Source organism: Cnephaeus nilssonii (assembly GCF_951640355.1).
Source record: "Cnephaeus nilssonii genome assembly, chromosome: 7".
NCBI lineage: Eukaryota > Metazoa > Chordata > Mammalia > Chiroptera > Vespertilionidae > Cnephaeus > Cnephaeus nilssonii.
In genome coordinates this window covers 16,228,855-16,255,572 of record NC_137078.1, presented here as the reverse complement: position 1 = coordinate 16,255,572, position 26,718 = coordinate 16,228,855, and positions in this window count along the sequence as shown.

Here is a 26,718-nt window from a genome sequence, read left to right as displayed (position 1 = left end):
CACACACATTTCAGTTCTTCACCAACTTAAAAATATCTTCTCCAAAAGTATTTAACCATTTTCTAAAAGAAGATAATCAAAATTTAACTCAGCACCAAGTCTAAGATCTCTGGATGATATGCAATCTTGTCAGTTAAGGAAAAATGTCACGCTACATCTATAATAATAAAAGCTTAATATGCTAATTAAACCAGATGTCATTCCAGACAAAGCTGAGGCTGTGAGGAAAGCCCGGGTGCCAGCAGCTGGAGGAAGGAAGACCTATTCTTGCATGAATTTTGTGCATCGAGCCTCTAGTAATATTATAATATAGAACTAAAGGATCAGTTTAATAACCCTGACACACTCAATATACAATGGTGGGGAGAGAAGAACGTAAGTGCCATAAAACCACCATTTGGGAATGGCAAGAACTGGAAAGAATACAACGTTCACCAATTTAAAGCACATATTATGTCCTGCTGGGTAGAAATAACAAGGCTTACTTCCTGGCATTGGACTTTGATTCTTGGTTAGCCAATCTGGACGACCTTGGGAAGTACTCCCTTATTCATTTTCTTCCATGGCTCATGGTTTCTCCCTCTTGGAAGATCTTATCCATTATCCTTCATAGTCACATCTGAGATTGTCTTAAGGGGTAATGCCTTACATAGAAGCTACACTCTATCAACTCATTTCTTAGTGACATTATTTAGGACTGGGGATTGTCTTCAAAATTAAACAATGACAAATTGTACTTGGCCCAATTTTTTTTTATAAGCCCTCACTGAAGGCCACAAAAAGTAACCAGCATACTTAAACACCAGAGTCCTTCCTACCAAGTCCCCCGGTGTTACCCTTGGTAATCCACTGTGTGAGTGCCAACACACAGCAGGTAAAAACTGGACCAGCTTTTTCACTACCACTTAATAACTATTGCCAACTTCACAACCTGGGGTAGAAGATTTCTTGTGACTTTCACTCAACATTGACTCAGCCAATTCCCTATTCCAGAATCCGCTAGTTGCTAATGTTTACTCCTGGTGCTAATTCATCTATCACTCATTTATTCAACAAATATTTCTTGAATACCTATTATATGTCCACTGGTTGTTCTGAGTTCTATGGATATAGTAGTAAATTAAGCAGGCAAGAGCGTTGCTTACATGGAACATACAGTTAGAATTCATTCAGCTCCCAAAGACCAAAAACCCAACCCAAATAGGTTTAAGCCAGAAAAAAAGTAATTTATTAGCTAAGATAACGGAAAAGTTCAGGGGTAGTATTGGCTTCAAGCATAGCTTTCTGTAAATGCCAAACAATGTTGCCAGAACCCCATTTCTCTTCATCACATGGTCAACTGGCCATGGCCTATTCTGTGTTTTGGCCTTATTTTCAGACAGTCTCTCCCTTCCTGATCACAAGATGTCTACAAAAGATCTAGATTGTATATCTTCCAGGCTTTAAGCCCAATAGGATTTTATTTTATTCTCTTTGACTGAGTCATATTGGGTCTCTGGCCAGGAACTGAGACACCCTGATTGGCCAGATCTGAGTCATATGTTCTGCACCTTGAAGGAGCCAAAACCATCGGAAGTAGATGGAATGAAAGCAGATTAGGGTGGTTCCCCCGAGGAATATTGGGGTGTGGTTATCAGAGAAGAGTGAATGGATACTGGGCAACAAAACATCCACCAGATCCAGAGGAGGATGTCCTGACTTACATACAGGCATAGGATCTCCACACTATGGCTACAGAGTTGACCAGGAGTTGGTGGTGCTATATTCAGCTGAGAAATATGTGAATCAATGATTCATAAGAGGCCAGTGAGTACATGAAAAGTCTCAAGTAAGGAAGTCATTGAAAGAAGATATGAGTGTTACATACACCAAAGGGCGTTCTGACTGTCCTAAGCTTATCTGGAAATTTCTTTCCCATTCATCACTCTTAAAGATCTGGATGAAGATATTTGTCCTAAATTTTCAGTTTTACAAAAGTTTGGGCTCCTCAAAGTTGCCCAAGAAGATTGAAGATTAGAGGGAAGTGGAATAAGAAGGCTGTACTGTAACACCATATTACCAGAATTCTCAAACTTATTGCCAAGAATTACTCAAAGCTAGAGAATAACATGGTAACAGGAGGAATATGACACATCTTTTCAGAAAATATATTCTGTTCATTAGAAAGTAATTTAAAACATTGTTTATGTAATAAATATGCATATATATATATATATATATATATATATATATACACACACACACACACACACACACACACACACACACACTGAGTGGCCAGATTATTATGATCTCTGAATGCATAATAATCTGGCCACTCAGTGTATATCCTATATAATAAAAGGCTAATATGCAAATTGTCCCCTCGACCAGGAGTTTGACTGGCAGGCAGGCTGGCCAATCGCCCATGTCCCCTCCCCCTGGCCAGGCTGGCTGGACCCCTTTGGGAATGCACGAATTCATGCACCGGGCCTCTAAAATATATATATGTACACACACACACTGAGTGGCCAGATTATTATGCGTTCAGAGATCATAATAATCTGGCCACTCAGTGTATAATGCACAATTTACATTAATTTTAAGATAGATTTCAAAGAAATTTTCAAGTTTGCTGTGGATATCCAAAGTAAAATAATTTGCATAATGGAGAGAAAAAAAACCCACAAAGTATCAAAACCTCTTTTCCTTAGATAGAGATTAAGAAGCATGAACTTTATCAAAGAAGTTAATCCAGCTCCTCTAAGGAGAAAATTCAATGTATTGGCCAGGTAGTTTTAGGAGCCGAGAGAGCAACTATTGAGTACAGCTGAGTAATGAGCCTGTTTATTATCTCCAACAGATATATAGGGAAACAATTGGAAGTTCAAGGTGAACAGAACTCCTCTGTGAGTAAGCAGGCCTTGCAATTATGGAATTGTGAGGAAATTATTGATCTCTTTCTTTCTGCTGGACTATCAGGAAAATAAATATGCATTTCCGCAACTCATATTTGTGGGCAGGGAATAAAGCACAACCTTGGAAAGTCTGCAGGACAGTCTCATGGAAGAGCCTGACCCAGGATATTTTGCTGCAGTGAAACCATTGCCTGAATAAACTTGGGGCACCTGGAGTGGAAGGCCACCACAGCTTGTCCTCCCATAGCCCCTGGGATGCTTTAGGAAGGCACTGCTGGAAGGCGAACAATGGCTCCTGGGACACAACAATCCCAAATCGCAGGTGGAGAGTCAAGGTGGAACTCAGAGGGAGTAGGCACATGGCACAGAGGGTTGGGGGCCTGAGGGTAGACACTGGGTTATTCAGAACAGAGTCCCTGTGAGAGCTTAACTAGCTTGCATGCTGGTTCTTAGACCAGGGCAAGGTCAACATATGGTTTACAATTCTTTCCACCAGATGCTGTCATTCCCTTTAGTTTCCCCTACTCCTTCAACAAAACCTGGTCATCCATGTAGCTCTGTGTAGTAAGCTGTAAAGGGAAGCTCCACAGAGCTACGGAATGAGAAAGCGGTGTCTGCCCAGCTTACAATTCCTCCTCACATGCCTTTGCCCTCATTTTTTCTTCGGGGAAATTGTTTTATTCTAGCATGTGGTCCACAGGTGAGCTGCATGGTGCCACCTCCAGGCCACACGAGTCCAAGGGAAGCTCTTGGCCCCAGTGAGGCTCTGCCCGCGGGCCCAATATAAATGCCAGGCCAATCAGAACTCTCGCCCCGTTCTGTGCAGCTGACGCTTGGAGAAGTCCTTTCCTCTCAGAGGGAAATGTCATACAGATGTACGCTCAGTGCTACCAGCAGCAATGATTCTAGCTCCATGGAGAAAAATAATTTCAGAGAACGATGGCGTGTAGAAAAAAAGAGGTAAAAGGAAGAGCTCCAGTGCTGGCCATCCCTGTTCTTTCTTCCGTTTGCTTATATGAGTCAGTGCATTCCTCTTTTCCTAAGCTGGTTCGTGTTGGATAATTATCACTTGAAGACCAACGTCCTGTTTATCAATGTCCTTTACACCACCCGATGTCTATGCACACAGAAGCCAGTGGATTCCAGACTGAGGCCAATGGGGAAGTAGATGGAGCCTATAGTCCAAAAGGTGGGAATATAGCTCTCTGAGAAGTCACGGGAACACCTTGGGAGCAGATAGGAGCCATCCATCCCTCTTTTCCAAATATTTTGAAGAGAGGGGATTTTTAAAGGTGGAAAAATTAACAGTTCAGTTTGCAAGTTTCAGAGCCAGAGCTGGGACCCGAGCTTTGAGACGCAGACTAGAACTCATTCTACTGCACCAAGTGGACCCACAAGTTAAAAGGAGTTTGGAATCCTTATAAAAATGTGTGTTTATAACAATAATTTCCCCCAAAATAATAACAATCATTAAAATATATCTCAGATTAGCCAAAACCGGTTTGGCTCAGTGGATAGAGCATCGGCCTGTGGACTGAAGGGTCCCGGGTTCGATTCCGGTCAAGGGCATGTACATTGGTTGCGGGCACATCCCCGGTAGGGGATGTGCAGGAGGCAGCTGGTCGATGTTTCTCTCTCATAGATGTTTCTAGCTCTCTATCCCTCTCCCTTCCTCTCTGTAAGAAATCAATGAAATATATATATATATATATATATATATATATATATATATATATATATCAGATTAGCTTTTACATCTAAGACATCAGAAGAGATTTGGTGTTTTATAACATGTAATCATTATCTAAATAAACTTTGACATTTCTGAGAAGTTTCTGGAGAGAATCACTTTTCAGATATTAAACCCAAGATACTGAGAAGTAATTCTCTTCCTGAACCTGTCCCAGAAAGTGAGAGCTCAGAATGTGTTCCAGAAGAAAGGTAACTAAAGGAGGCTGATATGGACTGAATTCATGTTGAATCCCTAACACCTGATGTTAAGGAGAAGGCATTTAGAGATGGAGCCTTTTAGGTAATCAGGGTTCAATGAAGGTATTATCCTCTCTCTCTCTCTCTCTCTCTCTCTCTCTCTCTCTCTCTCTCTCTCTCTCTCTCTCTCTCTCTCTCTCTCTCTCTCATTCCACCATGCAGAAGGCAGCCTTCTGCAAATCAGGAAGAGAGTTCTCACCAGGAACCAAATCAGCTCCCACTTGAACTTCCAGCATCATAGTTTCCAGAACTATGAGAAATAAATGCCTACTGTTTAAGCCACCCAGTGCACAGTAGTTTGCTATGGCAGCCTGGGCAGAGTAATAGGAGGCCAAGGTCACGGATACTGCAACTTTGTGTCCCAGGACTCTGTCACATTGTGGGGTAAGACACCAGACTACTTTGAAAAAAGGAAAGAGATATAGGACTGGATCGTCCCTAAGGATCTGGATGTAGTAATCTCTGAAAATCTTTATAGAACCCTGGATCTCATCCTAGCCATCCTCAGTGGCTTCTTAGTAATTCTTAACCTAGACAACAGTTTGAGCAATTATATATATTTTTAAATATGAAATATCACTATAAATAAGATATCTTATTTATAGATACACTTTCAAGGGGAGGGAGGAAAAACTTTAAAATTGAAGCTACAATCTCCTAATTCAGAAAGTTCCTGGTCACTGCCTTATTCAGAAACTGTCAAAATACTACCTTATATTTCAAAACAAGGTTTGTTTCTATTGTGGAGAAGTGGAAGGTTGGTTTTTTTAAAGCAACGAGTTCTAAAAAATGCACAAGTCAAGACTGAAATAATTAAAATGGTATGGATAGTCTGCTCTTGCAAGCTTATATTTTTGAGTCACTCTTCTGACCTTGTGTGCTCATTCTGAAGTGCAATAATTATTTCTGAAAATTGGTTGTAAATACAAGCAACGAGGAGGTAACTAACCATGAAGGCAATTAATTAAAGAGCTCCCACTTCATTGCATGTTTTCTACAGTGAAATACTTTTAGGAAATGGCTCACATTATAGTCTCAGATGCACTATTAGTGAAATCTTGATTTTAAAAAATTACAGCCCAGCAGGTGTAGCTCAGTGGTTGAATGTTGACCCAGGAACTAAGATATCACAGTTCGATTCCCAATCAGGGAGCATGGCATGCCAAGGTTGTGGGCTCGATCCCCAGGAGGGGCCATGCAGGAGGCAGCCAATAGATAATACACTTTCCCGTCCTCCCTCTCCTTTCCTCTCCCTCTAAAAAAAATCAATAAAAACATATTTTTAAAAATTACAACCACATACAATTTCCCTAAGAAGCTGGCCTGACTGTAGTGCCCCACCCCCAGCCATGAAAGCTAGTTTTCTAAGGCTATATCTTAATGTGGAGACACACTAAAGCAAAAGTAAGGTGGGAAGGAAGAAATTGCAAGTAAACATACACATGTCATATCTCTTCCATAGCATTTTATATTCATAAAATTTAAGCATAAAGACAACACATGGAGTAAATAAATTATCAATAATATTTTTATTGTGGCAAAAAGTACATAACATGAAATTTAGCCTCTTAACAAACTTTTAAGTTTACAGTACAGTATTGTTGACTATAGACATAGTGGTGTACAGCAGATCTCCAGAATTTTTTCATCTTGCAAACCTAAAACTCTGTACCCATTGAACAGCTTGTTTCCACCACCCCGCCTTCCTGCCCCTGGAAACCACCATTCTACTTCTGTCTCTATGAATTCGACTGCTCTAAGTACCTCATTGCAGTGGAATCATACAGTGTCTGTCCTTTTGTGACTGGCTTGTTTAACTTAGTATCATGTCCTTAAGGCTCATCCATGTCATAGCATTATGTCAGAGTTCCTCTCCTTTTTAAAGATGAATAATATTCCATTGTCTATATATGCCACATTTTGTTTATCCATTTATTCCTCGATGGACATTTAGGTTGTCCACAACCTTGCTGTTGTGAACAATTCAGCAATGAACATGGGAGTGCAAATATCTCCCCCAAATCCTGATTTCAAGTCTTTTGGATAAATACTGAGAAATGGGATTACTGGATCATATGGTCATTCTATCTTTAATTTATTAATGATGCTTTATGCATATTAAATCTGCAATGATGGTTTTCCTACTATTAAATTCCATCTATCATGCTCTAATAGAAACCTTTCACAGTCTCCCTTCTGATTTCAGCAAAATGCTTGTTTTCTTTATAACAGATAATGAGCATGTAAATTTTTTTTTATTTTTTGTATCTCATGTTATTACATGGAATTTTTTATTCTTGATGTGATTGTAGAGACACAGGACAACTTGGATGTTTGAGAAGTTTTGTGTGTCCCTGTTTTTCCACAGCCTGGGTGAGTAGGTATTTCTTCCTACCCCCTCCCACTGCCTGGGGTTACACAGCTTGTCTTGTCAAGCATCACTTCAAGGCAAATCAGGAGCTGTCACCAACTCTGATTAATATCTCAGCAACCTCCCTACCACAGACAAGAGAATATGTTCCAAGACCCAGGTTACCTTTTCCTCATCTTCCTTCCTTTCTCCCAAATTTTAGTGGAAAAAACTTTCTTCCTGGTATTCATTCACATTGTCTTTCTTTTCTATTTCCAACCTCCCAATTTTATCCTTTTATAACTCACAAATATGAGAAACAAAGTTCTTGCAGTTGAGAAAATAGTTCACAGAAGTAAACTCCTGCATAACACAGCTGTGATGGGAAAGGGATTACTACTTTGCTCTGAAATCATGTTTTGAAGAAGTCGATTGAAATTCGAAAGCAAGCAACAGCTATGGGTATCTCTGAACATAGGCTACTAATAGGGTATTAATTCTGTTTTAAAGTTCTTGAGAACCCATCAAAAAAAGAAGTATAGAAATTGTGACATTGTATTTTCCAAGGATGGCCACAACAATATCTCATATCCAAAACTATTTACTTACAATCAACTTTGACAACCCTCCCACAGAGATGTGGAGTCTGTTTCCAACCCTTAAATGTGGATAGGCTCATAGCTGGTGAAAGGGGTGTTGTGTGACTTTGTAGAGTAGATGGTAAAGGATGACAAACCTTCCCCCTGGTTCTCTTGGACACTTGCTTCTAGAGGTCTGAGTTAGCATGTCAACCATCCATATACTCAGAGGCCACCATCCTGGGAGGAAGCCCTAACTAACCTATGAAGAGAGACCACATGGAGAGTCTGAGAGACTAACTGAAGTGAGAAATGCCTGGCCAGCCCAGCTGTTCCAGCTCCAGCCAATGTCTGACCGAAACCACAACCACTCAGCCAAGCCTTTCCTGAATTCCTGATCCATACAAACCATAAAATATAAGCCACTAAGTTTGGGGATGATTTCTTACACAGCAATAGATAACTGATACAGAATTCCTCATATTTTCTCTTCCCTTTTAAACTTTTTCTCTTACATCATCTTTCTTAAAATTGAGTATTGAATGGGCTTAATGTTCACTCAAATAATTTTTTATTATAAAGATACTTAAGTATGTATTATAGAGGTTAAGGGAGTCATTCTGCTGGATCAGTATCTTAGCTACCATTTGTTAACTACATGACCATGGGCAACTTACTAAATAGGGTGAAAATTGTGATTACTTCTACTCTCAGCTCCCTTTCAGCAGTCCTCCACTGTGTGGGAGTAAGTCTCCCTCAACTCCCTGAGCAGATTTTGGTGGGTCTATAGAGCTAATCATGATCATCCCATCTCCATTGACACAATGATTACCTCTAGCCTAACCTAATTGGTGTGAAACATTTTCCTGGCCACTGAGATTGGTTTGAAGCAACCCAATCACAGCAAAACCAGTAGCTATTGTGGAAGTGGCTCATATTCCTAGATGTAAATGAGGAAACGTGTGGTCTTGGCAGATGAAAGCAGCCATCTTGTGACCTGACAGAAGCCACATAGAAAATGAAGCTGATGTAAATAGCAGGGGTCGGGCCAAAGTAATTACAGAGAAATTGAGCCAGAGCCCTGGCCAAACCATACCTGAAGCTCCCCTACCTCTGGACTTTTCAATTATGTGAGCTGACAAATCTCTATTATCATTTAAGAAATTTGGGGCTGAGTTTTCTGTTACTTAAGCTTTACCTCTCTGTGCCTCGCTCCCCATATACAATATGGGGTTAAGACGGTACCTTCTTCATTGAGTTGTTGTGGGGAACAAAGGCAATAATACATGTAAAGTTTTTAGATCAGTGCCTGGCACAAAGAAACAAGCATAAGGCTAGGACTGAAGTAATAGTTCTTATGCAACTATAAATTAAAAATAATTTCATAAATTAAATTCAAACAAGCAGAGGGACTGAAAATATGTGACAGTACTTGGTCATAATATAGTCATTTGGATGATTCAGAATATGCTACTATTAATTTTCTTATAATGTCATAAAAATGAAAAATGAACGTATAAAATCCTATGGACAACTCATTAATCTCCTAGAATACATGCGCTACCTTAACAGGAACCAAAATGTCAACTCCATACACATCCAGAGCATTCCTACTGAATGAATGAGGAGCATAACAAATATGATTTGAGGCCTTTTCTAGGGAAAGTAAACCAGCTGACTCTTTGCTTTCTATCCTGAAATCCTTCAAATTAAAATATCACCATTCACCACAGAAAAAGTCTCAAAAAATGAACTTTAAAAAAATTGATTGAGCCCGGCTAGGGTGGCGCAGTGGTTGAGCATCAACCTATGAACCAGTAGGTCATGGTTCAATTCCTGGTCAGGATGCATACCCAGGTTGCAGGCCCGATTCCCAGTAGGGGGTGTGCAGGAGGCAGCCGATCAATGGTTCTCTCTCATCATTGATGTTTCTCTCTCTCCCTCTCACTTCCTCTCTAAAGTCAAGAAAAAATATATTTTAAAGCATTGAGGGAAAATTCAGTTTTCTAATAATGGAAAAAGAGTTGTTAAAAATCCTTAAATAGAGTCTATTAAGTTAACATCATTTGCTGTAGTGAGAGATATTGCCTCAGAAATGATGCCAGTCCTTAAGATTTTTTTATGCAGTTTCATAATAAGCCATTACATTCAGAGGACCACCTGACAAACACAATACAGCTAAAAGCATCTTAAACGCAATTACACGTTCATGGTTCTAGAGCCAAAAATTATTCACGCTGAGTAAATTGATTTTGTTTATTTTATTGTCTGTGTGATATATTCTGAGGCTTGAGCAGCTGGTAAATTTTGTAACTTACAATTTTTTTCCTTTAAAAAATATGTTTTTATTGATTTTAGAGAGAGAGAAAGGGAGAGGGATAAAGATATAGAAACATTAATGAGAGAGAGAGACATCAATCGGCTGCCTCCTGCATGTCCCTCTTCCCCCAGCCAGGGGATAGAGCCTACAACCTGGTCATGTGCTCTGACCAGGAATCCAACCAGTGATCTCTAGGTTCATGGGTCAGCACTCAACCATAATGGCTGGGCATAACTTAAGTGTTTTTATTCTTATCTTCAAAACTTGATCCTACTGTGTTCTTCCCACCCCCACCCCCAACTATAGCTGTACTTATTATGTGAATTCTTGTGATGAAAATTCACAGTTAAAGATAATTGTTATATACATTTTGCTTATATTTGGTAGGAGAACAACCTCACCCATCACTGTTTTATCAACATAGCAACAGGGAAGGAGTCATTTGATCCAGGAGCATTTGACAGAACAGAAATGCTGACCTGGGGTACAGGTGAGATACTGTTTTGACAGTAAGTCCTGGCATGAGCCCAAGCTGTGAGACCAGGAGATTCAGACCTGCACAGTTTAATGGACAGAGAGAGAGCCTGTCTATTGGAAGAATATTTGCAGAGGGGGCTGAGACAGACTTAGGCAGACATGTAACCTTGGCACTAGTTGAATCTGGGCCTCTAAGAGGTGTCTGTGACTCTCATCTGAAGAGGGCAAAATGTTTAGAGGAAACTCTCTCTCTGGGTTTATTTTTTATACAGTGCAATTCCTATAAATAGACTTCATCAAGGTACACCATGACAATGACTGAATTCTCTGCCTATTTCCTGGGTGGCAGCCTTGCCTGTTCCAGTTATATGTTGCTTCATAAATCAACTACCCACCATGTAATAACATAAAACTATAATGTTGTGGGTCAGAAATTTGAGCAGGATTTAGTTGGACAATTCTGCTCCTCATACTGTTGATCAGGGTCACCAGATGTTCAGCTATAAGGGAGTGAGAGATCCCAGGAGACCCTTAATCTGTGGTGGGTAAGGAGGGTCTAAGAAGGCTTTACTCACATGCCTGGTGTCTTGATAGAAATATTTGGAAGACTGAGCTCAGCTGGACCCTACTCCCACTCCATGCAGTCCCAAAGCCTTTACCTCTGGTTTCTCCAAAAGAGTAAGTAGTTGGCCTTCTTACCTGGCAGCTCAGCCCTCCAAGAAGCTGCAATTCTCTCAAGGCTTAGGTCTAGAGCTATTATAGTTTTGATTCTACTATACTCAGTTATGGGAACAGTCATAGGCCAGCTCAGATTCAAGGAGATAGGATGTGGGCTATACCTCTCAAAAGAAAGAAATGGCAGCCATCACGATGCCCATCCTCTGCTGAACAAGCAAAGACCTGTGGATCTTAGCTCAAGGTTACCATTAGTGGAATGAAACTTGAACTGAGATCTTCCTCCTGAAAAGCTGGGGTAGCTGACCTTGACCAGATTCCATGTTTTAGAAGTCACATTCCCCTTCTGTGGACCTCAGAGGGGCACTCTGTGATCAGTTAGGTCCTATCCTTGTGTTGCTTCTTGTCATTCTTCACTGCTCATCTGAATTTTCTCCAAGTTAAACAGATCAAGGGTCTCCTGGGATCTCTCACTCCCTTATAGGCTTAATCAGTTGAACAGGTCTCTGGCGTCTTGGAAAAAGCTCCACAATATTAAAATAAGATGTAATGAGGTCTCATCAAAAAGGCAGATTCTTGACCACCAGGGGAAAAAAAGAAAGAAAAGGGAAATTCATGTTTGAGAAAAACATAAATACTTGGTGAGCTTCCGCAGAGTGCTTCAAAGAAAGAATGTTATGACTAAATCACAATCTGAACATAAAAGTTCAACAGATAACATGGTAATGCTTGCTTGGCAATCCCGTCTTCCTGATGGAAATGCAAACAGGCAAAGGCAGAGCCTTCTTTTCAAAATGGATTGTAAACACTAGGCTCTACCAACATGCTGATTTGGAGATTATTTTATTACTATGTACTTTTCAAGGCTAAATTGGAAACATCTGTCTTCCTGAGAATTAACTGGAAAAAGATTACAGCTGAGGATGAGATGGCACAGTCCCTTTGAGTTGCCTCATGCTGAAGATGGGTGTACCTTAAAGATGTAGGAAGCTTTTTCTTTTGAGGATAGGTTTATTAATTTTAGAAAGAGAGGAAGGGAGAATAGAAAGAGAGAGAAACATTGATGTGAGAAAGAAACATTGATTGGTTGCCTCTTTTATACGCCCCAACTGGGAATCAAACCGCAACCTTTTGGCTTATGGGATGACACTCCAACTAACTGAGCCTCCAAGTCAGGGTATTGTGTGCCCCATTATTTTATAAACTATTATTAAGAACATATTACAAATAGATAATGCACAGACTCCTCTTTATGAAACAAGTTAATTCTTTAGATTGTTTTTTCTTTTCATTTTTCCAAAAAGCATCTGGAACCAGATAACCCAGGTGCTACTGACTTACATGTTCAAATTATCCATGTTCTATTCAAGCCATATCTAGATGGTCTGATTCCTCACTTGCTTGATTCTCATTGCCTTGAACCACAGGAAGGCCTGTCCTTTTCCAGCATCCCCTTCTCCAATAGTCCCCAAAATCATCATGGGAATTATATACATAACTAGATTGATCACTAGGCTTTCTCTCTAGTGGTCCCGAACCAGTTTAGCTATAGTCAAAGCTGCTATCTGCAGCTCTAGGGATCCTGGCTTCCTGGATCCACTGCCCTCTCTTTCCTCCCACTGACTTATTTCTCTGCCTTTCTCATGTTGCCTCCCCTGCCCCAACTATCATTCATCTTGGAACCCCCTCACCTCCTAATGCCCGCAAGTCTTCCACACCTCCAATCTCAGACCCTTGGGAAATGCTTCCTGATCCTCATGACCAGCTCTTTCAGAGGGACCTTCAGAGTTGTTAAGCAACTAAGTTAGATATGGTTGTTTTCTTCATATGAAAGTCCTCTTCTTCCCAGTGTGCATAAGAGGTTGGGCTAAGGGTTACTGGAGGAGGAGCCACTGGTCAAGCATAACCTCTCCACATATCTGGAACCACTGTAACTTGGTCAACCCAACAATACTATTCAACCTGTCAGTTCTGCCAGCCTTCTTTCTCATTTATTGTTGTTGTTGTTGTTTTCCCAGTGACCAAGATGTCCTCTCAGAAATATGGCTTCTTGAGACTCTGCAGTCAAGAATTAAACTCAAGTAAGAGGATCCCTGTTTTGAGCCCCATGTTTTGAAGAATTATGCTTTGCCTTTATAGACATTCCCCATCATAGGGTGAGGGGTCTACAGAACTAGGAGAACACGGTTACTCAGAGACCTAGTCTTTCATGTCCCAGGAACCCAGGATTCTGGGATCCCTACCCAAAGGGCTCCAAGATCACTTCTAGAGTCCTCACACCCTCTTATCTGGGGTCTGTCATCGCAAAGTCAGGCTGTACCTCCAGTACATGCAGCCTAGACCTGGGAGGTAACAAGGAGCAATTGTTGGGGAGAAAGGTACTGTGGGCAGAGCTTGGGTCTAGGGTGTTCACATGAATTTCTTGTAATGACAGATGGTGCTGCATGTGCAAACAGAAGACAGGCAGAACACAGGCCAGGGACTGGCTCTTCCACACTGTGATGTTCAGACGTGGAAATCTGTGTCGTCTAAAAATTCTGAATTTGAACATGGCCTTCTAGGTAATTATGAAAGTACATTTGTCAAAGTTGAAGGATATACTGTATTTGAATATATTGTAGTTCTGATAATTTATTAGGTTGATTTATAACTTTAAAATATGTGGACACATGGTTGTGGGCTTTCATTTGCTCTCTTGCCCTCGTTCTAGCCCATGTCCCTTGGAAAGATCAGTATATGCCTGAAGTTTTTCTGTGGATAAGGCTTGATTTATTTCCTTTGTACTCCCGAATCACCACACATCAAGGGGTGTAGATGAGCATCTGTTATAAGTGTAATAGTATATATTATGCCACCTAAGATGATACCCCAAAATTCTGTGGTTGGGAAATATGATCAAGAGCACCAGAGCACCTCTAGGGGTCAGTATTGCCTAACCCACCACTCTAGCCCAGTCAAGGGTCCCTAATAGTACTATATCCAGAAAACTTAAAAATGGAAATGTGATTATCCAGATCATCCAAAATTTTCCCTCCCTCAGCCAGGTGAAATTTTGGCTCTTTCTGAGACTCAGTTTTATAAGATGAAGCTTAGTGGAAAAGAAAGAGCCTTACTAAGGGTTAATCTGAGCATCACAATCCCACCCCTTCCCTTTTTCCTCCACACCAGGGGATACAGTATAGGAACCAGGCTGCATAGGGCTACAAAGGAGCCCCAGAAGGAAGAGATTTGTTGAGCAATGATTCTCATTCACCCTTCAGGCAAACTCCATGGTCCCAGGGCCTTTGAGATCCCTCTAACTCTGCCCCAGGTTTCATCAATGCTAGTTCCTCTGGGTGATGAAAGGCCCATAATTAGAGGAATCGCCTTTCACCTCCATGCCCAGAGGAATCGACCCCAGAGACTGTCAGGGCTTTGTATCAGGAGATCTTATTGCTCCTATGGAAGCTGACATAAGAAATAACTTTGTGTCATGCTGGTGTGCTCAGTGATTGAGCGTCGACCCAGGAACCAAGAGTTCGCTGGTTCAATTCCTGGTCAGGGCACATGCCCAGGTTGCAGGCTCGATCCCCAGTGGGGGCATGCAGGAGGCAGCCAATCAATGTTTTCTTCTCATCTATGTTTCCATCTCTCTCTCCCTCTCCCTTCCTCTCTCTCTAAAATCAATAAAAATATATAAATATATATTTTAAAAACAAAATACTTTGCCCGTCAAGTTATGACCACCAGCCTCAATTAGCATCTTCACAAGCATGGAATCAAGTGGGAAAGAAGAAGCATTGACTGAGCATCTACACCATGCCAGACTCAGGACTTTATTTCAATATCTCCTTTGGTTCTCACAGCAGCCATATGGCTAATATCTACATATCTATCTGTAGCTAACTTTATAGATGAGGGACCAACGTTCAGAGAAATTGTGCCAGGATATTAAAATGCAAGTTTTGCTTGAAGCATGAAGACAACACATACCCTATTCCAGAGAGAGAGAGAGTAAGAGACAGAATTGATTCATGACTTTCGGGTCCCTAAACCCCACAGAGAGAAGAAGGGCAGGTGGAGTTGACAAAGAGGGAGCATGGACAGACTGCTCAGTGTGTTGTGCCCTCCCCGCTCCCTGGGGTGGGGTGGGAGTGGTTTCCTCACCTCAAGCCTAGGGAAAGGGCTTTAGTGGGGCCACTCAAAAGTATATGTGTCCTCTGCAGTTTGCGGTACTCAGAGGACTGGTGTCTGACTCATGCCTGGTAAGTCTAAAGGGGGCTCCTGAGCTGTGGGCAGAGGTAAGGAGAGACTGCTGCTGCACTGGGTTTGGCCTGAGCACCTAAATAAGTCATCATACAGGATGTGTGATGGGCAAAGGATGGGCCATGAGACAAAGCTGGGAAGGGTTCTCTTAGTCCTGCTCTAAAAGGACAAGGGGACCCTTAATAGAAAGAGTCCGGAGGGATACATCCAGATGCCTGGGGACTGTGACAGGCTCACAAGAGACCAGCTATTACAGAGATGTATTCACCTATGTCCAGAGAAAGATGAGAGATCCCAGTTAAGACAGGCTCTCGCAAGAACTCATAAGAGAATCCTCCTAAAGAAATGCTCAGCTTCAAACAAGTCTGCCAAGTGGAGAACACACCAATGCTAGTCTCTAGATCAGGCCAGTCAAGACGACCAGAAAAACCGTGGGTCCTGCCCGAGTGTTCCTCCAGGGCCAGGGCCAGCGCCGGCCCTCCGCCAGCACCCAGGAGACACAAAATCAGCCTGCTTTGGATTACCCCTCAAAATGGTCACAGTGATTTTCCCCAAGATAAGGGAACATAGGTTATTTTAATTTGTATATATTCAGTCAATCAATTTTTAACACTATATGCAAGGCATCGTTTTATTTTTGTACATTTTTATAAGGTTATAAAATTTTAGAGCTGGAGAAAAAAGTCTATGGAAGTGAGAGCTGTCTCTGCCTGTTCCCTTGGCAAGCAAGATGTAAGGCGAGACTCCGAGTGTCAGGAGCGAGCATTTGGCATGAATCCACTCTCCACAGTTTCATCCAGAAAACACAGCTGCATGAGGATAATGTGCAAAAGCAAGACCTACTGGAAGCATCCCTTAAGTGTTAACACATGCTACACAAATGCAAAACTTGAGTTTCAGACTCTATTGACCCAAAATCAAAAGTTTACCAGAGCAGGATCTAAGACTACAAAAAAGAGTGATGTTTGTATCTTATGTATTGTATCTACTATCATAACAGCCAGATAACTTAAAAATTAAAAGATATATCACTGACTGAGCCTCTCCTCCCCAAATGCAACAGTACATATAGTAGTCTTCCACATTCATCATTTTGCCATACACAGGCTCAAGTACTAAAGAATGAGCTCAAATGTTTGTGTTTATGTCTCTAGCCTCATGTCTCCAAATTGCCCTTTATATTCACACACACATTCTCTCTCTCTCTCTCTCTCTCTCTCTCTCTCTCTCTCTCTCTCTCTCTCTCTCTTCTCTCCTCCTCTCTCTCCCTCTCTTTCTCCCCTACTGCCTCTACTTACCTAACCCTTCCCAACCATCCACGAGTCAGTCATAGTAAATCTTTTCTATTTCTTCAAAGCATCATGCTCTCTTTGGTTTCTATATATTCTCCCAAAATCCTTCTTTGTCACCAGGAAGCCCCCCTTAAACCCCAAGTCAGAATTAGGTACAAGCCCAATCACACACTCTATGTCTACAATTAAATTGTCTACTTTTTTGTGTATCCTCTAAACTAGCTATTTTCAGTGGGTGTGCTTTGGCATACTTGCATGCCACAAGAATTTTTAAAACATGCAATACCTGACTATTTGGTCAGGGGTACTGACCTCTTTTCTCTTAGACTGTCAAAAAAAAAAAAATGACAACAGCCACCCTGTCTGGTGTTACTTAGTGGTTAGAGCATCAGTCCATGCACCAAAGGGTCTTGGGTTTGATTCCCTGTCAAGGGCACATAACTGGGTTGCAGATTGGATTCCCCAGCCCTGATCAGGGTGCGTGCAGGAGGCAACCAATTGATGAGTCTCTCTCACTTGGATGTTTCTCTCCCTCTCTTCTCCCGCCCTTTCTCCCTCCCTTCCACTCTATCTAAAAATCAATGGGAAAATATCCTTGGGTGAGGATTAACAACAACAAAAAAGACAATAGCCAACACAACAATTGCCAACTGGTGTGAATTTTTTTATCAGATTGGCAAAAAATATATTTTTGTTGTTGTGCTGCAGAATTTTAGTAATTTTATGTGTGCCATGAGATGAAAAAATTTTAAAATCACTACTATAAACTATAATTTCCATTAAAGCAAGGAATTTGTCTTTCACTCATGAACTTAACACATAAATATTGATGACACTCTCTGGGCCAAGCTCAGCTTTGGTAAGAATAAGACACCACCTAGCTCCCTGTATGGAACACTGTAGGTACCTTCTAAAAACTGGTTGACTGGATGGATGGATGGATGGATGGATGGATGGATGGATGGATGGATGCATGGATGGATGGATGTATATAGCAATTAGGAATATGTCAGTTAGGAATGTGCTTAGATGAAATAAAACCTAAACAGTGGCTTAAACAGATAACAGAGCAGGATCTAAGCACATCAAAATTTATTTGACTCACACAACAGGAAGTCATAGGTAGGTTGTCCAAGGTTGGTAATGGTTCCTCCGGGCTATCAGGAGATTTTACCTTCCTATTTTCTATCCTTAGTGTATTTTATGACAAATTCCTGGTACCTGTGATCTTATTTGGAAATAAGGTCTTTGCCAATGCAATCAGGTTAAGATGAGGTCATAGTCTCCAAATCCAATGGACTGGTTCCCTTATAAGAAGAGACACACACAGAGAGAATGCAATGTAATAATAGAGCAGAGATTGGACTGATGCTTCTAAAGCCAAGGCTCACCATGGACTGTAGGCAACACTAGAAGCTAGGTAGAGGCAAGGAAGAATTCTCCCCTAGAGAGAATTCTTCCTGTTGACACCTTGATTTTTAACTTCTAGTCTCCAGAACTGTGAGAGAATAAATTTCTGTTGTTGTTTTTTGAGCCAGCCAATTTGTGGTCATTTGTTATGGCAACCCTAGGACTCTAAAACAGTGTGTGACTTCTATTCTCACAGTTACAGGAGGACAACTACATTTCTGGGAATCACATCTACGGTCTAGTCAGGTTGAAAGGGCAAGAAGCAAAAGTCTGATGGGCCATTCAAGTCTAGTCTGCACCTTTAAGAAGCTTTCTTAGGAGTCCAATCAGTGATATCAATGAACATCTCATTGACTAGGACTGGTCACCCAATCTAGTCACCCTTTACCTTCAAGGGAGTCTGGAAAAGTGAGTATATTTAGCTTTCAAGCTCTATAGTTGAGGAAGGCAAGGAGGATTGTAAATGACTGGGTTTGCCAATCCACGGCGACATCAATATATCAAGCATGTTCTGGGCACCTCCCCCGTCCCCAATATATATTTATTTAAGCAAATAAGTACTTCATTCATGAGAACAAGTGCTGTGGCACAGTTGGCTGGTTAGCACACTGCCATTGGAAACAGGTATTTCATAAATGGTGGGTGTGCATGTGACAGGCCTTAACCAGGGTGAGATGGGGCCAGGAAGGAGCACTGCTTCGGGGAGAGCGCTTCCAGCAAGCGCTCACTCTCTGGGCCTCCTCCCTGCCTGCGACTGCTCTTCACCTCCTGAGGTAACTTGTAAGCAACCCTTGAGCCTAAACTAAGCTATTGATAGACCAGGTCAGGAGTACCTGCAACCCCCTAGTGTTTGGTTTCTACATTTGAAAATCATGCAATTAGTAAATATCAACAATTCAAAGATTTTTAGAGAAGAAATGAAAAGTCTCCCAATACCAGCACTCCACATCACCTGTCCCAGTCACATGTCCCTTAGCAGATGCAACCTCTAATAACAGTGTGTGTTTCTTTGCTTGCTCTCATTAACACACACGTATACATACCTACACCACACACACTCTACACACACCCCACACATACACAGTTTGTATATTTCATAAACAGGATTATACTGCCACCCATTTGTTTCATGTTACAGTAAGTCTTGGTATTCCTTGTGAGGATTTTCTATTATTTAGTTAACCAGTCTTATACTGGCTGTACATTGTATAACAAGTGATGTAGAGCACAGACTCAGGCCAGACTGCTTGAGGTCGCATTACATCACAATCCTGCCTCCTGCTAGCTGTAATATATTGAATACTAGCTTGAATATATTGAATACTAGCTTGAATATATTGAATACTAGCTTGAATATATTGCTTCCTCACCATGTGTGTCTCAGGTCCTTCATCTATATAATGGGGATAATAAAGCACTTACAAGGTTGCCATGGAGGATTGAGTTCAGTTGTGTAAAGTGCTTAGAAAAGTGCAGACCCAGAGAAGGCCTTGTAATAAGTATTGTAATAACATTATTTCTCATTTTTTATTATAATATTTTAGCAAATACTTGTAGATAGTTCTGTGTAAACATGTACTTCTACAGAATAGATTTCTATTCCTAGAAGTGGAATTAGTGTATTAAAAGGCATGCACATTTTAATTTTGCTAGACCCTACTAAAATGTGTCTCAAAAAAAAATGTGTGTGAAGAGTGTGCATTTATTTGTATCTGCACCAACACTGGATGTTACCTCCAAGTCTTAGGCAATCTATGGGTTGAAATGGAATTTGGATGTTTTATTCTGCACATCCCTGATCACCAGGAGGGGTGCATATCTTTTTTCAGGCTCGTTAGCCACGTCTCACCTCTATTCCCCTTTTTTTTCTTCTGTGAATCCACCCAACCATGGGTTTTGCCTGTTTTGTCCCTGGGTTACTTTTCTCTTTTCTTATTGATTTGCTTCCTACATATCATGGCTATGAACATTTAGTGATTATGTATGTTACACAGATTTTCACCCAGTGAAGTGTTGGTGTATTTTTAGTCTGTTATACAAAAGTATTAAGTGGTCAATTCTGACAGTCTTTTCCTTTGGCATTTTTTGTCTTGCTTAGGAAGATATTTCCCACCACAACTTTATGGAAAACAGTCCTCATTATCCAAGGATAATTGGTACTAAGACAATAATTTTTTCTAAATTTGGGTTGAAATTTTATCTGGAAAAATAAAATTAAATGTGTTTTTTATATTATATCTAGCAACATTTTTATTATAATTTCAACCATTTGCAAAATGAACAAGAAATAAACCAGGCTTTTGGGAAAGAGGATAATTTTTCTGATAAAATTCTATGATTATGTAATATAGTCTCCTTCATTTTTTACAGCAGTCATTTTTACAAAAATATTTGTAGATGTCATAAATTCTCCCAAGGGTTTCTCTTAATCCTTTGATGTTTAAATCACTCCCTTTAGAAGAATCTATCCTGCTTTTCTTATAATCGTTCTTTTCTTCATTCTTTAACTGGTCTCATGCTTTCAGAGCATCATGCTGATGGCTTTGCACAAGATCTGGGCAGCGATCCACCATCATTATCATCAACTTCATGACAAATCCTACCTCTTCTGCCAGATTTGCACTGTCATTTATGCAGTCCCTTTGTTTTGGCATGATATTATCCAGTGTTTATAACACCAGACTATAATCAGAGAAATTCGGTATCTGGGACAGATGTTTGAGTAGAGCAAGATTTTATGAGGCCAATCCATTACTTAATATTTTCATGATGTGTATATTTTTGCTTTCTGGGTGACTCTATAACTTGAGGAACTCAGTTAATGAGGACTGGGATAACGAGCCTACTGTTCCATTTAATTCATCCAATAAAGGTGAGGCACTGTATTAGTCAGGTTTCTCTCTCCTCCCCCCGCCCCCTCCGCCATATATATATATCGTGTGTGTGATATTTATGGAATTGACATTGACTCACTTGATGATGAGGCTAAATTCTATGATCTGCTTTCTGCAAACTGGAGACTCAGGAAAGACAGTGATGTAAGCCTCAGTCCAAGGCAAGAAGATTGATGTCTCAACTCAAGTAGTCAGACAGAAAGAATGAATCATCTCTTCCTCCACCTTTTTGTTCTGTTCAAGCCCTCACAGAATGGGTGCAGCCCACCCACATTCAGGAGGGAGTGCAATCTGCTTTACTGAGTCCACTGATTCAAAAGCCAATCTCTTCTAGAAATACCCTCATACACACCCAGAAATAATGTTTAACCAGATATCTGGGCACCCCATGGTCAGTCAATTTGACACAAAATTAACCATCACAGCACCTTTGATGGTTCTACCCTCTTTATCCACAGCATACATTTTCCTTTCTACTGAAGCAGCAGTACACTCTGAATAACAGTCTCCTCTCTCCCCACCCTACATCGCCCCTCACACTCACACACATGTGCTAACACCTCTAGCCTGCTTTCTCTTAATATTTCCCATGAAAACCTTGAAAAGTTATTTCAAAAAACATTGGGGGGACACAAAACTAAATACCTGTGAGAAAATACAGTCCTGGCCAGGGCATGAGGAAAGTTCAGATGTCAATTACATCTCTCATCTGACAAACTGGTGGACCAGGTCAATCTTGGAAGAAGATGAACCCTCGTCCTCTCAGCTCTAGCATTCCATAGATCAGCATCTGGCTGAGTCATGTTAGACCAAGCCCCCCAATCCCTATGTTATACAACTGTATCTGAGCCGCTGATAATGCAACAACACCATGAAGAGGGAAGAGAGATGAAAAGGCCATGGTCCAAGCTCTCAAGGACCTTACATTGTAGTTGTGGAGATAATAAATAATACAGCAAATATCGAGAGGGTCATTCCTGAGGCTGCTAGGGTGGGTGTTGGATTCCACACTGGGTTCCTCAGGGCCCAAGAGGCTCAATGGAGATTTCTATGGGCCACCATGAGAAGGACAGGGCCCTAGGCTGCCTCCCATCTCCCCAAATTTTGACTAGAGCAGCTGCTTTTGTCATCTTGACATATTGGGTGTTATTGAAAACTAGAGGCCCGGTGCACAAAATTCGTGCATGGGGGGGGCGGGTCCCTCAGCCCAGCATGCATCCTCTCCTATCCAGGACCCCTTGGGGGATGTCCGACTGCCGGTTTAGGCCCGATCCAGGGGGTCAGGCCTAAACCGGCAGTCGAACATCCCTCTCATAATCCGGGACTGCTGGCTCTTAACTGCTCACCTGCCTGCCAGCCTGATCACCCCTAACCACCTCTGTCTGCTGGCCTGATTGCCCCTAACTGCCCCCCCCCTGCTGGCCTGGTCACCCCCAACTGCCCCCCCTGCTGGCCTGTTTGCCCTTCACTGCCCCCCTCTGCCAGCCTGGTCACCCCATGCAGCCTGCTGTTCAGTCATTTGGTCGTCCCTCACTAACCCCCTGCCGGCCTAGTTGCCCCACGCAGCCTGCTATTCTGTCATTACTGTGAGGGCATCCTGACCAATTTGCATATTACCCTTTTATTAGTATAGATGTTATTTATGGAAAAAATTCTGTTTTAAAGATGAAAAACCTGTGATCTAGAGCAAAGATCAGCAAACTACAGCCTGGGGTCCAAATCTGGCCCATCCACTATTTTTTTTTAAAATCTTTACCAGAGGATATTTTTTCCATTTATTTATTTATTTGTTTGTTTGTTTATTTATTTATTTTAGAGAGAGTAGAAGGGAGGGAGGGGGAGGAGAAAGAGGAAGAGAGAGAGAGAGAGAGAGAGAGAGAGAGAGAGAGAGAGAGAGAGAGAGATGTGAAAGAGATACATGGATGTGTTGCCTCCGGTACGCACCCCAACTGGGGCTGGGGATCAAACCCACCACCCTTCAGGACCCTTGCATGTGCCGGCCCGTACTCTAACCACTGAGCGCACCACCAGGGCCATCCACTATTTTTGTACAAAAAAATTAGTCTACAGGAAGCCAGCCATGCTCATTCATTTACCTATTGTCTGTGACTGCCTTGTGCTATGAGAGCTGAGTTGAGTAGTTGTGACAGAAGCCATCTGGCCCACAAAGCCTAAAATATTTACCCTCTGGCCTTTTCCAGGAAAAAGTTGCCAACCCCTGATTTAGAGGAAAGAAATCTGGAGACAGACAAGCTCCCAGAGCTGTGCTTCCAAGGACGTAGTAAGTTATGACTTAGAGGCAGAGCAAGCCTCTAGTGGCCAAGTCTTCCTCCCAATGATCACCCAACATTCACCATTTGAAGTTTCGATGCTTCAGCCACCTGCCGCAGTGCCAATACTGCCTCTCTGGGAATGCCGGGAATGCCAGGGGAGTGGCTTCTATCTTCTCTCCCTTTCACCTGAGTGCTACCTCACAGACGACTTACTATGAGGAAGTGAAGCTTATGCCTCAGGGCCCCTGTCAAGGCTGGTACCTAATTTTGTAATTTTCACTTTAAAAGAGCTTCAAAAAAATGGGATCTGCTCCCAATTCTATTTAATATGTTCCAGGGAGTACCTTCCTGTCTGGCAGAGCCTTTTGCCTTTAACTCCTTTAGGCCTCCTGAGTTCAGGAACAATGAATTCAGCTTTCCACCTGCAGCCTCCATAGGGCAACTAGGCTTCTTATCAGGGAAGGGGATCATTCTCCAGTTGACATCTGAACCAGGCAAATGTGATGGTTAATTTTATGTGTCAGCTTGACTGGGGCATAGTGCCCAGATATATGGTCAAATATTATTCCGGATGCTTCTGTGAGGGTGTTTTTGGATGAGATTTAACATTTAAATTAGTAGACTGAATAGAGCAGATTACTCTCTATAATGTGGGTGGGCCTCATCTAATGAATCAAAGGCCTGAATCAAACAAAAAGACTGACCTCCCACCAGCAAGAAGGAATTCTGCTAGCAGGTGGCCTCCTGACTCAAAAGGCAACACTGGCTCTTCCCCAAGTCTCCAGCCTGCTAGTCTACCCTATAGATAGATTCCGGACTTGCCTATATAATCACATGAGCCAATTCCTTACAATAAATCTCTCTCTCTCTCTCTCTCTCTCTCTCTCTCTCTCTCTCTCTCTCTCTCTCTCTCTCTCTCCCCTCCTATATACTGTATTTTTCTGTGTATAAGACGTCCCCATGTATAAGACACACCCCTCTTTTCCAACCCAAAATTAAGAAATCAATCTTTTAAACATTTTGCTGTTTTTCCTCTTAAGGCCTTCTTTTTTGGCATCTTAAGGAGTTGTTCTTCCTGTTTTCTCCACTGTTTGATCATACACTCAGTGGGAGGAGGTCTAAATTGTCTCTCTGCAGTTCTATTTCCATGCTCTTTTGCATAGCTGATTACATTCAGTTTGAATTTTGCAGATTAAGACAATTGCTTACCTGTATTTATCTTTTTATTTTTTTTACATCTTTATGGGCTCAGAACACTTGGTCCCTGTTGCATCTGTGCACTCTCCACTTCCACCTCCAATTACAGCATCAGCTGACATCAATAACAATAAGGCTCATGATTGGAGGAAGCCTGTTTGACAAGGTATGGGCAGCTATGCATCCGCCAGGCTCCCTCCTCAGCTGACTTCGGTGTAGAAGACACCCCTCGATTTTCAGTCTAATCATTTTAGAAAAAATAGCGTCTTATACATGGAAAAATGTGGTATATAATATATATATTAATCAGTAATTCAGTTCTTCAGTTCCCACAGGTTCAATATGGACAAAGGTGTGGGAAGTCCAGGTACATCCTCCAATCTGGCTTTGCAGGACTACTAGTAAACACATTGAGGGGCAGTGGGCACTGGTTTTGTTGCTATTAATAAAATCAATTTTTGTAATATCTCATTTGTGCCCCTTGAACCTTTTCTTTATCATTAGGGAGGGAAGAGGGACAAGCAGGTGGCATTTTTAACCTTAGGCATTTATTATAATCGATTTCAAAAAAGATCTGAAATTACACAGAAAACGATGTAAATGACAGGAGTCTGTAGTATTCTTTTTTCCAGAGAGAACTGAATTTCATAAGGGAATGAATTTTACTGGAGTTCTAATTTTGTGCTTTATAGCTTTGTGAATTTTCCATACATTCTCTGATTAGTAGGTATTATATTCATATTAGAAAAATACATTTTAAATACAAACTTACTGTGTTTCACCACTTCCTCCCCACCTAAATCATTGTTATCCTTCCCTTGTGTTTGATATTGAGTGGCTAGCATTCTAATCTAAAGCTGAAGTCCAACCTCCTTGTTTTTGCAGATTCATTGGTTCATGTATTGATTCATTCAACACATTTGTACTCAACACCTCTGTGCTGGTGGGTTCCAGGCACCAAGCCAGAGCAGGTGCGGGGCCTCCTGGAGTCAGTCTGACTGAGTTCATATCCCGGGCTGCATCTCGTTAGTTGTTCAAGTTCCGCCAAGTTACTTAAGTCTCTCTGTGCCTTGGTTTTCGGTTTTGGTGTCATGTTTGTTTAAGTACAGCAGGACAACTCACAGATGAAATGCGTTGGCAAGAGAAGCATTTAAGGCAACCCTGGGTGAAAGCTCTCAGTGCGCATCAGCTGTTATCACTAATAATATAGGAAACCGCTTTGGTGGGGGAGGTGGAAGAAGAAGTTTCTGTTGGTTTCAGTTTGGGAGTGAGAGGAGAAGTGGTCAAGCTGTCATTCTGAGGGAAGAAAAGCAGATGTGAAGAAAGAGGGAAGTGAGAGGGCTAGGGGGTAGTGATTGGGATCCATACTCCTGAAGTGGCACCAGGCTCGGGGGCTATGGCATCCTGAGGACATGGGGGTCGGAACAGAGAGAAAGACTTGGATTAGTCCAGGCTGGGTTTCAACTGGGTGTGATGAAAGGCCATCGGAACCAGGGACACGGCAAGAGAGTGGGCGATGAGACAGGCAGAAGAAGCAGATGGCAGGAGCGTTGCACTCTGCCTGCTTCTGCAGAGGACACCAGACTGTCTTGTAACCAGAATTAGCCACCCCACCAGCTTAGGGCACAAGGAAGGCAACATTACTTTTATTTCTCAAACATGTCTGATGATTAGCAGGAAGTTAAGCATATCCCACGTGCAGCTTCCTGCCAACCTCTCAGCATTGTCCAAACCTCCACGTGCTTATTAGTGTCTCCAAAGCCACTCCCATCCAATCACATGAAGCAAAACTGAGACAGATGCCCTTGGGGCTGAGGAAACCACCGCCATGCCCAGAACACAGCTGCTCCAGAATTAGCTGCCTGGCTAGGCAGTGAGGACCACGGGAACTACAATTAAGTATTCATCTTGTCTGATTCAAAAAAATCATTGGTGCTGTTGTGGGCTTCAAGACAGCGCTTCTTCAAGGCAGCAAAATCCAACTTTCCAAGGATATCTCTACCCAGGAAGCTCCACACCTGGACCATCCCAGGTTTCCAAGGTCCCACTGCCAGCACACACCCCATATCAGGCAGATGGGTGTCAGCAGCCAACACTGCTTCGGAAACTCTTTCCACCCCT